A 14504-nucleotide genomic window follows, 5' to 3' on the forward strand; every position below is an offset into this window, starting at 1 on the left:
TACGATTACAGTATGATTCTCTATGAAATACAATTACAGTATGATTCTCTTCGAAAGTGTTTTGTTCAAGACCGGTATTCAACTAGTACATTTAACATTTAACTAACACATTTTTAAGTCCTTGATAAGTTCTGCACCACCTGTGGATTCCAAAGCCCAAGACTGAAAAACACTGCCTTCAAACATAAAGCAATTCCCCTGTGGTATTATCTCAACTGTGTTTTCATTAGACTAATTTTGGATTATTCTAAATGATAAATAATAAAACCATGGCCAACAAATGTTTTATTTATTTAACCTTTATTTAACCAGGAAAAGCACATTGAGACCCAGAGTCTCTTTTTCAAGGGAGACCAGGCCAAGAAGGCAGCAACAATCAGTACATGACATAATTAAAACATACAACAATACAACACAACATGATCCAGCCTAAAAAAAACATTTACACTCCTCTGTAACAGTCTCCCATCAATATATAAACTTCATAAACAAAGCAATCTCCTGTATGTAACTATTGCACTAAATTGCATAAGGTAAACATAGTTACTAATGTATAGCATACGGTACATACCCACATGAAATAATACTATAGTATACTATGGTATAAATACTGTAGTTTTCAGTGTAGTGTTTTTGCTGACTTTACTGTAGTATTCACTGTAGTGTTTTTGCTGACTAAAGTATCTTTGACATAGAAGTGGAGGCTTTCTCCTTGAGAAAACCTACTAGAGAAATGCTAAAAGAGTACATTTTCCATAACCTATAGATAGATTCTATAGATTTTTTTCTATAACCAGTAGGTAGGTAGGACTGGGGTCTGAACGGATAGTTTCGAGCTTCTGCTCTTTTCTATAACCTGTAGAGACGAGACAACGAACTTTGAGACTGGTACAGACATCTTAGAGCTTCATGCCCTCTTCTATTCCTCTTGTCCATGTATCAGTTTGGTGGAGGTCAGGATTGGCAAGGCACAGGGGGAGGGGAGGGGGTGGTGGAGTTCTCCTTCCTTTCCGCTTCTATTGCAGTGCCTATCAGCAGGAGTATCAGTGGATAAAATCACAATATAATGCACCAGATATCCTCTCTAAAGGATTAAAAGTGGTTTAAAAGTGATAGATATGCTAAGATGCACAGAGAGGATGGTTAGCTTGTTCCTCCCGAATCATGGGTTTCAGAGATGGATTGTCCACCAACTTGAGGGTAAACCTGCGCCGCAGGACAGCCATCCTCTCTTCTACTGTTCTCAGTCCTGAAAGGTCATGTATGTAGTGTGTGTTTGTGTACGTGGGGAGTCTGTATGCCATCTTGATGCAAAGGCTTTGAATGGTCCGAAGTTTTCTGACATCAGAACTCCCCACGTTACACCAGGCTGGTGAAGCATACTTGGATGTTGCTCTGGTACACTCTGACGGCTGTTCCAGGCGTGGCTCCTCCTATTCTGCAAAGTAGCTTTAGGTTGTTCAGTCGTATCCTTCCCGCTTTCTCCAGGTACTCTATGTGGGGACACCAGAACATGTTTTCTTGAAATGTGTCCCCAGGGAACTTAGCCGTTGGGGTCATCTGGAGTGCCTGTCCATACAGTTTAAGGTGCACTTGCTTAGTTCTTTTGGGGTTTCTGGAGAGGAGGACGCACTGGGTCTTCAGCGGTGTTGAGCTTGACCCGCCACAGATTGGCTGAGTGCTCGATCACTGTTATGCTCCTCTGTAGCTTTTTTCCAGCAGTGGGTAAAGTTTTTGGAGGAGGCCTAATAACAGATATGGTCTGCAAACTGGGCCACTTGACCCTCTCTTGGGTAATAAATATCACAGACGTACATTAAAACAGTAGTGGACTAAGGGCGGAGCCTTGGGGTACTCCCGCCTATGGAGAGAATCTGAATAATGGGGTTCTCCCACCATTACTGCTATCTTCCGCTGATTTAAAAAGCTATTTAAAAGACTGACCATCTGAGTGGCGAGTTGTATCCGATAGCCTATAGATGAGCCCATTTTCAATGTCGAAGAAGACAGTCAACATCACCTCTTTTTTGTTGAACCTCTTTAAACATCTTCAGCCAGCCTCAGGATATTGTCGGTAGTTGATTATGTCTTCCTGAAGCCGGCCTGATGTACACTCCGATGTTGTCGAAGTGCCTCTGGAGCCGGCCGGCCAGGAGGGGGAACACAATATATGGTCTACTTGGCATGTAGCTTTCTCACTTGTGGGTGGCACAAATTGGTATAAAGGGGAGGGGAATGGGCAGGATATAAGAAAATGAAAAACTGTAGTATTTACTATAGTTTACTATAGTACAAGTCTCTCACCGTTGCCGCTTGCTATATACCACATTCTGCCCCCAGCTGTGCCCTGGACAACATATGTAAATTGATTGTCACCCATCTATCTTCAGAGCTCATGCTGTTAGGTGACCTAAACTGGGACAAGCTTAACAACCCGGCCATCCTACAATCTAAGCTGGATGCCATCAATCTCACACAAATGATCAATGAACCTACCAGGTACAACCCCAAATCCATAAATACAGGCCCCCCAATAGATATAATTCTAAACAACCTGCCCTCCAAATATACCTCTGCTGTCTTCAACCAGGATCTCAGCGTTCACTGCCTCATTGCTTGTATCCGTAATGAAGCTGCGGTCATATGACCACCCCTCATCACTGTCAAACGCTCCCTAAAACACTTCAGCGAGCATGCCGTTCTAATTGACCTGGCCCCGAGATCCTGGAAGGATATTGACCTCATTCCTTCAGAATAAGATGCCTGTTATTCTTTAAAAGTGCTTTCCTCACAATCTTAAATAAGCATGCCCCTTTCAACAAAATTAGAACCAGGAACAGATTTAGCCCATGGTTCACTCCAGACCTGACTGCACTTGACCAGCACAAAAACATCCTGTGGAGTACGGCATTTGCATCGAATAGCCCCCGCAATATGCAACTTTTCAGGGAAGTTAGGAACCGACATACACAGGCAGTTAGGAAAGCAAAGGCTAGCTTTTTAAAACAGAAATTTGCATCCTGCAGCACAAACTCCTAACATTTCTGCGACACTGTAAAGTCCATGGAGAATAAGAGCACCTTCTCCCAGCTGCCCACTGCACTGAGGCTAGGAAACACTGTCACCAATGATAAATCCACAATAATTGAGAATTTCAATAAGCATTTTTCTACGGCTGGCCATGCTTTCCACCTGGCCACCCATACCCTTGTCAACAGCCCTGCAACCCCCACCGCAACTTTCCCAAGCCTCCCCATTTCCCCTTCCCACAAATCCAGATAGCTGATGTTCTGAAAAAGCTGCAAAATCTGGACCCCTACAAATCAGCAGGGCTAGACAATCTGGACCCTCTCTTTCTAAAATTATCAGCCGAAATTGTTGCAACCCCTATTACTAACCTGTTCAATCTCTCTTTCGTATCGTCTGACGTCCCCAAAGATTGGAAAGCTGCCACGGTCATCCCCCTCTTCAAAGGGGGAGAGACTCTAGACCCAAACTGCTACAGACCTATATCTATCCTATCCTGCCTTTCTAATGTCTTCGAAAGCCAAGCTAACAAACAGATCACCGACCATTTCGAATCTCACCGTACCTTCTCTGCTATGCAATCTGGTTTCCGAGCTGGTCATGGGTGCATCTCAGCCACGCTCAAGGTCCTAAACGATATCATAACCGCCATCGATAAGAAACAATACTGTGCAGCTGTATTCATCGACCTGGCCAAGACTTTCAAAATTGTCAATCACCACATTCTTATCGGCAGACTCAACAGCCTTGGTTTCTCAAATGACTGCCTCGACTGGTTCACCAACTACTTCTCAGACAGAGTTCAGTGTGTCAAATCGGAGGGCCTGTTGTCCGGACCTCTGGCAGTCGCTATGGGGGTGCCACAGGGGTCAATTCTCAGGCCGACTCTTTTCTCTGTATAGATCAATGATGTCGCTCTGGACACTGTTAACTAAACTCCAGACGAGCTTCAATGCCATGCAACTCTCCTTCTGTGGCCTCCAACTGCTCTTAAATGCAAGTAAAACTAAACGCATGCTCTTCAACCGATCACTGCCCACACCTCCCGCCCGTCCAGCATCACTTCTCTGGACGGTTCTGACTTAGAATATGTGGACAACTACAAATACCTAGGTGTCTGACTAAACTCTCCTTCCAGGCTCACAGTAAGCATCTCCAATCCAAAATTAAATCTAGAATCGGCTTCCTATTTCACAACAAAGCATCCTTCACGCATCCAGCCAAACATACCCTCGCAAAACTGACTATCCTACCGATCCTTGACTTTGGCGATGTAATTTACAAAATAGCCTCCAACACTCTACTCAGCAAATTGGATGCAGTCTATCACAGTGCCATACGTTTTGTCACCAAAGCCCAATATACTACCCAACACTGCGACCTGTGTGCTCTCGTTGGCTGGCCCTTGCTTCATATTCGTCGACAAATCCACTGGCTCCAGGTCAACTATAAGTCTTTGCTAGGTAAAGCCCCGCCTTATCTCAGCTCACTGGTCACGATAACAACACTCACCAGCATGTGCTCCAGCAGGTATATTTCACTGGTCACCCCCAAAGCCAATTCCTACTTTGGCCGCCTTTTCTTCCAGTTCTCTGCTGCCAGTGACTGTAACACGCTGCCAAAATCACTGAAGCTGGAGACTCATATCTCCCTCACTAACTTTAAGCATCAGCTGTCAGAGCAGATTACATATCATTGCCATCTGTAAATAGCCCACCCAACTACCTCATCTCCATATTGTTATTTTTTATTTTTTTGCTCCTTTGCACCCCAGTATCTCCACTTGCACATTCCTCTTCTGCACATCTATCACTCACTCCAGTGTTTAATTGCTAAATTGTAATCATTTCGCCACTATGGCCTATGTATTGCCTTACCTCCCTTATCTTACTAATTTGCACACACTGTACATAGACTTTTTTCCCTATTGTGTTATTGACTGTAGGTTTGTTTATTCCATGTGCAACTCTGTGTTGTTGTTTGTGTCACACTGCTTTGCTTTATCTTAGCCAGGTCGCAGTTGTAAATGAGAACTTGCTCTCAACTAGCCTACCTGGTTAAATAAAGGTGTTCTCAACTAGCCTACCTGGTTAAATAAAGGTGTTCTCAACTAGCCTACCTGGTTAAATAAAGGTGTTCTCAACTAGCCTACCTGGTTAAATAAAGGTGTTCTCAACTAGCCTACCTGGTTAAATAAAGGTGAAATAAAACATTTAAAAAAATAGTTGATAAAAAGTTCAGTGTTTTTGCAGACATTACTGCAGTTTTTAATGCAGTGTTTTTATGTGGATAATACCGTAGCAATTACTATAGTATTCTACAGCATACTACAATATTCTATAGTAAGTACTACACATGTTAGAGGGATACTGTTGTGTGTTGTATAGTATTCTATAGTATACTACAGTTTACTACATAATTCTATAGTAAGTACTGGAGTATTCTATAGTAAACTGTAGTATTATTTCATGTGGGTATTGTCGTTGAATTGAGTATTCCAATGTTTTTCTCTTCTCGTAGCATGTTTTACCTCGTAGCATGTTTTACACCCAGGTCACGACACAATAAACAGTGCCTTCAGAAACTATTCACACCCCTTGACTTTTTCCACATTTTGTTGTGTTACAGCCTGAATTAAAAATAGATGAAATCTAGATTTTTGGTCACTGGCCTAAACACAATACCCATAAGGTCAAAGAATAAGTATGTTTTTCAACATTTTCACAAATGAATTAAAAATTAAAAGCTGAAATGTCTTGAGTCAATAAGTATTCAACCCCTTTGTTATGCCAAGCCTAAATAAGTTCAGGAGTAAAAATGTGCTTAACAAGTCACATAATAAGTTGCATGGACTCTGTGTGCAGTAATAGTGTTTAACATGATTTGTTTATGACTACCTCATCTCTGTACCCCACACAGTAAAATTATCTGTAAGGTCCCTCAGTCGAGCAGTGAATTTCAGATTCAAACACAAAGACCAGGGAGGTTTTCCAGTGCCTCGCAAAGAAGGGAATCTATTGGTACATGGGTAAAAAAATAAAAATAAAAGTTTTTAATAGCCTATTACCATGTGCGCATTGCTGCACTTATAATGTGAAGAAATACAGTAGCAAAATAGTTTAGCAACATTATAAGCTAAACGTTCTGATCTGTTGCATCAGCCACATTGTGCAAAAAAGTGTTTTTTTATACGCTAGTGGTTGAATTAATTTGGGATCTCATCCCACAACTGTACCAGACTATGTTTGGAATATTTATTTATCTCACAGAATAGAATAGGTTCAACTTTGTACTATGGGAACTAGAAAATTGATGGCTGAAGAAAAGTAAATGTGAACAGTTCTTCCAATATCTTCAATATGCACCTCGGAATTGGATAAGGACACTCGCAGTTCAGTCCTGGATGTGTCTGTCTTCACTTGTAGCCTGTGAGACCCGATCACATGATTGAGCACGTAGCACTCACGGAGAAGGGTACAATGGTCACTGGCCGCAAAAGGCATGCATTTTTTTAGGGTGCATAACTGCCACACAAATGGGATGGCGCTGTGAAATTCTAGGCATTATCAAGTGTTTGTCAAATTGTGAATGAGTGACTGATGTAGTATGTACAGCCTGAGCAAAAAAACAAAGCAGAGCTCATACCTTTCAAGTGACTTATTTCAAATCATCATTAGATTCGCATCATGCAGCCTTAAAAATCTAAACATATAGCCCAGTGTTTGTAGAACAACTAAAGTTGCATTAATAACTCCTATTACCTAATTCCTATTTCTTTGTTCACTCCTCAACACAGAATAGCCGCATGCATGTGCACACTCCCTCAAATCATTTGTAGAAAATATCCTTTCCATTTTATTCAGCTTTGTTCAATTGTATTCTTCATACTATAAAATAATTGTGTCTGCTAAATGAACTAGTGTAGCCCACAGCCATTTGGCATAGCCAGATGAGGACCTAACAAGGACAACTCAGAGTATGCTATTCTGTTCTTCTGAAATAGACTATATTTTCTTCATATCATGCTTCTTTAGACCTGTCTAAAGAAATAATGGATTTATTGTAATGGTGTAGGCTATATTACATGGATTTATTGTAATGGTGTAGGCTATATTACATGGATTTATTGTAATGGTGTAGGCTATATTACATGGATTTATTAGACTTTTTAAAATGTAGATGTTCACAAGGTCTTCATCAGTGGCTTGTAGGCTATGTGTGGAAACCAGGAGATGCTAAATGTGTTTATGATAATTAACGGTTAATGTGAGACCGACAATTATTTGCTTGACAATCACTGGATGACAAAAGTTTGTGACCGCCACAGCCCTATAGGGGACTTCAAATTTAACAAACACGTCATACAAAAATTAGCTGCCTGCTCTGCACTGACTCAGCTCCGGGATTAAAATGATAGTTTTATTATTTATTTAACTAAGCAAGTCAGTTAAGAACAAATTCTTAATTTACAATGTCGACCTACCCCAACCAAACCTGAACGACGCTGGGCCAATTGTGCGCCGCCCTATGGGACTCCCAATCCCGGCCAGATGTGATACAGCCTAGATTTGAACCAGGGACTGTAGTGACACCTCTTACACTGAGATGCAGTGCCTTAGACCGCTGCGTCACTCGGGAGCCCAGAATCAAGTCAAGTCAAATAGCAGTTGCCTAGCCAATGCTATCTATTACAGCCATTTTTAGTTATCTCTGCAATGTGTTTTGAAAAGGTCCAGCTGTTCCTTGCAGCTGTGTCGATGCACTCTTCACAGATACAAAGAGGCGAAGTGAAAGGTTTCCCTCTTGCCAAAATCTGTCCAAAATAAGCCCAATGCTTTTCAATAGGCTTATTTTGGACCTAAACTTGACACCTGCCTTCCCGCCTTTGGGACAATGACTCCCATTGTTAGGGCGGAGACAAGCATCTTGTCATTATATACAGATCTCTGCACTCCAAAAAGCCAGCCAGTCATACAAACAACATTCCCTCCCACTCCCAGGCATTCATTCACATGGTCCTAAAGTCAAAATTATTGGAAATATTTTATTAGCCTATTTTAAATTGTTGGTGTTGAGCTAGGGTATGGTGACTGCCATTCTCTGCCATATCCACCTGACGCCTCTGCTGAGTACCACTCTCCATATTTTCAAGCATAGTGGTAGCTGCATCATGTTATGGGTATGCTTGTCATCGTTAAGAACTGGGGAGTTTTTCAGGATAAAAAATAAACAGAATTGAGCTGAGCACAGACAAAATCCTAGAGGAAACCTGGTTCAGTCTGCTTTACACCAGGAGATGGGAGATGAATTCACCTTTCAGCAGGACAATAACCTAAAACACAAAGCCAAATCTACACTGGAGTTGCTTACCAAGAAGCCAGTGAATGTTCCTGGGTGGCCAAGTTACAATGTTGACTTAAATCTACTTGAAAATGTATGGCAAGGAATGAAAATGGTTGTCTAGTGATGATCAACAACCAATTTGACAGAGCTTGGAGAATTTTGAAAAGAATAATGGGCAAATGTTGCACAATCCAGGTGTGGAAAGCTCTTAGAAACTCACAGCTCTAATTGCTGCCAAAGGTGCTTCTACAAAGTATTGACTCAGGGGTGTGAATACTTATGTAAATAAGATATTTCTGTATTTAATTTCCCTTAAATTTGCTACATTTTCTAAAAATATGTTTTCACTTTGTCATTATGGGGTATTGTGTGTACATGGGTGAGAGAAGAAAATCAATTGAATCCATTTTGAATTCAGGCTGTAACAAAAGAAAGTGTGCAATAAGTCAAAGGGTATGAATACCTTATGAAGGCGCTGAACATATTCTGCCTCGACTTTAATCGCTTTGATTTACATAGGATCTAGACTCAACCGTTCTTCAAACATGCACAAACACACAGAGACACACAGACACACACCGAGACACATGCTCACCCACACATCTGGTTTAGTTAAGTAGGATGCTGGCAAATGGAAAGTGTATTACGCGTACCGATGTATAACCCCCAACTCGGTGGCCTTGTGGGGAAGTTTGGGAGTTCAATCCCCGGCCGAGTCATACCAAAGACTGTAAAAAATAGGACCCGATGCATCTCTGTCTGGCACTCAGCATTAAGGAGATAGATTGGGGATAAGGCTCTGCGATAGACTAGTATCCTGTCCAGGGGGTATACTTCTACATCAACCTGATTGACCCTATAGAAACAGGAGATAGACTAGTTTCCAGGCCAGGGGGTGTACTTGTAGTATTCAGGCCAGGGGGTGTACTTGTAGTATCCAGGCCAGGGGGTGTACTTTTAGTATCCAGGCCATGGGGTGTACTTGTACATCAAGCTGCCTCACACTACAGAAACAGGAGATAGAAGTATACCCCCTGGACAGGACACTAGTCTACATCAAGCTGATTGACCCTATAGAAACAGGAGATATACTCGTTTCCAGGCCAGGGGGTGTACTTGTAGTATCCAGGCCAGGGGGTGTACTTGTAGTATCCAGGCCAGGGGGTGTACTTGTAGTATTCAGGCCAGGGGGTGTACTTGTAGTATCCAGGCCAGGGGCTGTACTTGTACATCAAGCTGCTTGACCCTACAGAAACAGGAGATAGACTAGTATCCAGGCCAGGGGGTGTACTTGTACATCAAGCTGATTGACCCTATAGAAACAGGAGATAGACTAGTATCCAGGCCAGGGGGTGTACTTGTAGTATCCAGGCCAGGGGGTGTACTTGTACATCAAGCTGATTGACCCTATAGAAACAGGAGATAGACTAGTATCCAGGCCAGGGGGTGTACTTGTAGTATCCAGGCCAGGGGGTGTACTTGTAGTATCCAGGCCAGGGGGTGTACTTGTAGTATCCAGGCCAGGGGGTGTACTTGTACATCAAGCTGCTTGACCCTATAGAAACAGGAGATAGACTAGTATCCAGGCCAGGGGGTGTACGTGTAGTATCCAGGCCAGGGGGTGTACTTGTAGTATCCAGGCCAGGGGGTGTACTTGTAGTATCCAGGCCAGGGGGTGTACTTGTAGTATCCAGGCCAGGGGGTGTACTTGTACATCAAGCTGATTGACCCTATAGAAACAGGAGATAGACTAGTATCCAGGCCAGGGGGTGTACTTGTAGTATCCAGGCCAGGGGGTGTACTTGTACATCAAGCTGCTTGACCCTATAGAAACAGGAGATAGACTAGTATCCAGGTCAGGGGGTGTACGTGTAGTATCCAGGCCAGGGGGTGTACTTGTAGTATCCAGGCCAGGGGGTGTACTTGTACATCAAGCTGATTGACCCTATAGAAACAGGAGATAGACTAGTATCCAGGCCAGGGGGTGTACTTGTAGTATCCAGGCCATGGGGTGTACGTCTACATCAAGCTGATTGACCCTATAGAAACAGGAGACAGGCTTGTATCCAGGCCAGGGGGTGTACTTGTACATCAAGCTGATTGACCCTATAGAAACAGGAGATAGACTAGTATCCAGGCCAGGGGGTGTACGTGTAGTATCCAGGCCAGGGGGTGTACTTGTAGTATCCAGGCCAGGGGGTGTACTTGTAGTATCCAGGCCAGGGGGTGTACTTGTAGTATCCAGGCCAGGGGGTGTACTTGTAGTATCCAGGCCAGGGGGTGTACTTGTACATCAAGCTGCTTGACCCTATAGAAACAGGAGATAGACTAGTATCCAGGTCAGGGGGTGTACGTGTAGTATCCAGGCCAGGGGGTGTACTTGTAGTATCCAGGCCAGGGGGTGTACTTGTAGTATCCAGGCCAGGGGGTGTACTTGTAGTATCCAGGCCAGGGGGTGTACTTGTAGTATCCAGGCCAGGGGGTGTACTTGTACATCAAGCTGATTGACCCTATAGAAACAGGAGATAGACTAGTATCCAGGCCAGGGGGTGTACTTGTAGTATCCAGGCCAGGGGGTGTACTTGTACATCAAGCTGCTTGACCCTATAGAAACAGGAGATAGACTAGTATCCAGGTCAGGGGGTGTACGTGTAGTATCCAGGCCAGGGGGTGTACTTGTAGTATCCAGGCCAGGGGGTGTACTTGTACATCAAGCTGATTGACCCTATAGAAACAGGAGATAGACTAGTATCCAGGCCAGGGGGTGTACTTGTAGTATCCAGGCCATGGGGTGTACTTCTACATCAAGCTGATTGACCCTATAGAAACAGGAGACAGGCTTGTATCCAGGCCAGGGGGTGTACTTGTACATCAAGCTGATTGACCCTATAGAAACAGGAGATAGACTAGTATCCAGGCCAGGGGGTGTACTTGTAGTATCCAGGTCAGGGGGTGTACTTCTACATAAAGCTGATTGACCCTATAGAAACAGGAGACAGACTAGTATCCAGGCCAGGGGGTGTACTTGTAGTATCCAGGCCAGGGGTTCTACTTCTACATCAAGCTGCTTGACCCTATAGAAACAGGAGATAGGAGCTGGAGACTATAAGGCTACTTTACTTACTTACGTGTGACATGCTGGTTACAATAAATCTGTGTGCAGGTTCAAGGTTGCGTCCAGGAAATTCAAGCTTTTTCTCTGTGGATGATAGAGAGGAAATAGGCCAGAGGAGAGGATGCAGCATGATGGAGAACCAGGAGGAATAGAAAAAGTATCCAATAATATCTCCAGCACAAGCCTGGAAACACTTTGTCATGGCCCATAGAGCTATTCTCGCCCATCAAACACCACAGTTTCCCCCCTGCAGTTGAATCCCAAAGATGGGGGAATAAACTCAAACGAGAAAAAGCCTGTTACTCAGGAGGGTGAATTCTCCAGCGGGAGAGACTGATGTTAGTGGCTCAATGGAGATCCCTCATACTTATTTAGGGAGACATGGAGGAGGAGCTGTGACTGTTCTGTATGTAGCCTCTGATCTATAAATGATCCACATGGTCATGTGATCTGATACCGAAACACTCCGAGCCCACTAGGGAAGGCCGACCCAAACTTTTTTGGGGGGGATCCTCTAGCGCTGTAACCCACACGTTAAAACTTAATGATTTAAAGAAGCCAATTCATTTTATCCTATTGCACCATGGAGACTGTGACCCAGTTAGGAAATTTAAATAGGGATTCGATTTGAAGGGGCATATTAATTGGAACAGATGCCTTCTCAATTATTAACATCTCTCACAGCATGCTAGCATGAGCTAAATTTACCCCTCCATGTCTGTCCTCCAGCTGAATGCTTCAGCAGTGGTCTTAATCAGAGGCCAATAAAACACTCTCTGATGAGAAGCCTCTTTGAAGATAGACTCTGAATAAACACACAGTCAATGGACATTCACGTGAGCCCCATGAAATCAGTCACCAGTCGCTATTTCCTGGTGTAATGAACAGACATTCAGACACGATTACCCAGGGGGCTACAGACAAGTTGTGCTGACCCAATGGACAGAGTGTGCAAAGCTGCTGTCAAGGCAAAGGGTGGCTACTTTGAAGAATCTCAAATATAAAATGTATTTTGATTTGTTTAACACTTTTTTGGTTACTACATTTCATAGTTTTGATGTCTTCGCCATTATTCTGCAATGTAGAAAATAGTAACAATTTAGAAAAACCCTAGAATGAGATGTGTCCGAACTGTAAGTTAATTAAATTTCACCTTGCCAACGTTTTCCCTACTTTTTATAGAACACGCCAAAAAAGGGGGACAAGATTTTATGGTCATTATTCCAATATTTTACAGATTAATTTGAGGAGAGCACAAATGTTTTTTCAGGGTTAAAATATCCATCCACTATGTAGATTCCCCATTTCATACTAATGAATGAATGAAAGGTGACTTGTACAAGCAGGTCCAAGTGTTTGTAATTTATTGGTAATTTAATGACAATTTATTTATTCTACCATCATTGTGGGCAACTGTTAGCCTACCTGGGTTTTTAAAGCAATTGTTTACCTCAGAGAGCTGCAAGCATTAACAGATTGTTCAGGAAAATATATTCACAACATAAACCACAAGCTGCCATCGGAGACCAGCGCTGCTATTCACAGTCTATAGATCCACAACCAGATCAGACTTAATTCAAGCTATTTTGCATGATTATGCTTATCTGACCTCCCTCTTCTTGCTACCCCAGCTTTGTTGCTTTACAGAATCTTTGATCTTCCCTGCAAAGGCAAAAAGCCTTTCAAATGCACAGGATTTTGCTATAGACCAAAGTGGGAGTGTTATTTTTTATCAATGAGAAATGCATTGGTCTCGGTCTTGCTCCTCTGCATTTGTTACATCACATTTCCCTTTTTTTGGTTTCTTTGAAAATTCCCAATGAGCAATAGCATGTACTTTATAATAATCATTTTTTTCTTATTTGGAAAGTATATGGGAATATTTCTGTGCAATGTAGTGGAAGCTCCTCAGAGGAGGAAGGGGAGGACCATCCTCCTCAGTGAATTTCATATGAATAAGAATAGTGAAACATTAAAAAAGACAACTTCCTGAGGACGTCCTCCAACCTATCAGAGCTATTGTAGCATGAACCGCCACGTTGTCCACCCAACAAATTAAGGAGAAGCAAGAGAGAGAGAAAGGGAGAGAGAGAGCTAGCTGAGTACTTTCACGTACTTAGCTAGCAAATACAGCTAGCTAGTTTAGCCTACTCAAACACCAGGCTCAAACAGAGAGGGATTCTATGTTAGCTAGCTGGCTATGGCTATCCAACACTGTAACCCTTCCAAGTAAAGGTAAGCTTTTGGTTTTTATTAATTTATTGCCACCAGGACCCGCCGGTGTAACTGCTAAACTGCTTGCTAACTGTACACTGTACTGCATGATTGTAGGTGGTTTACTAACGTGTTATTTCTAGTAGCTATGTTGACTTGAAGTTAGCTAATACAGTGACAACGATGTAAGCTGTGTTGTAGCAGATATGATATGAAGGTTTGGCTTGGAAAGAATTTTTTGCCTGGTCACAGACAGCTGATGTTTACTGAAATCCACAAGGGGAAGGGAAAAGGTGAGAGGAGGAGAGCGCATAGATGCAAGAAGGAATTCTACGACAATCAAAGGGATCATTCTGTTGTATGTGGCTGCTATAAAAGTGGACTGTGTGTGCGTGTGATCAGGGGTGTATTCATTCAGCCAATTCTGTTGAAAAAGGTTCCAGGCAAGATTGTTCAAGGCAGTATTAAATATTTAACTGTCTGTCACTTTGATTACTCAAATTTATTTCGACCTGTGCACCTAAGCTGTAAACTGCCATTCATAAGCTAGGTTGTAGCTACCTCATGGTGGGTGTAGGAAAATATCCTGAAGTAGCCTAAACCTATCAATGTTACATTGAACTGGGTGAATGGAATATGAAATACAGTCATCCAATATGCTGTAATAGAAATAAGGCCATACTCATATAAACAATGATTGTCCTCCCTCATCTTAAATGGCAACGACCGCCACTGGTGCAATGTCATATTTGAGACACTTTTATGGAAGAATGTAAGGGGAACAATAGAAAATGGCCTCCAAGCT

General features: G+C 42.7%; 1 protein-coding gene and 1 non-coding gene across 3 annotated transcripts in view; both read right to left on the bottom strand.

Moving 5' to 3' along the window:
• The window catches only part of LOC110525094 (glutamate receptor ionotropic, delta-2-like), a 653889-nt gene that overhangs the window by 590860 nt on the left and 48525 nt on the right, over nt 1–14504 (bottom strand). The gene's annotated exons all lie outside the window — the stretch shown is intronic.
• Nucleotides 700–752, bottom strand: LOC118965106. Its single transcript, XR_005052439.1, has one exon. It is a non-coding gene; the product is annotated as a U7 small nuclear RNA (small nuclear RNA).

Source organism: Oncorhynchus mykiss, chromosome 6 (assembly GCF_013265735.2).
Source record: "Oncorhynchus mykiss isolate Arlee chromosome 6, USDA_OmykA_1.1, whole genome shotgun sequence".
Taxonomy (NCBI): Eukaryota; Metazoa; Chordata; class Actinopteri; order Salmoniformes; family Salmonidae; genus Oncorhynchus; species Oncorhynchus mykiss.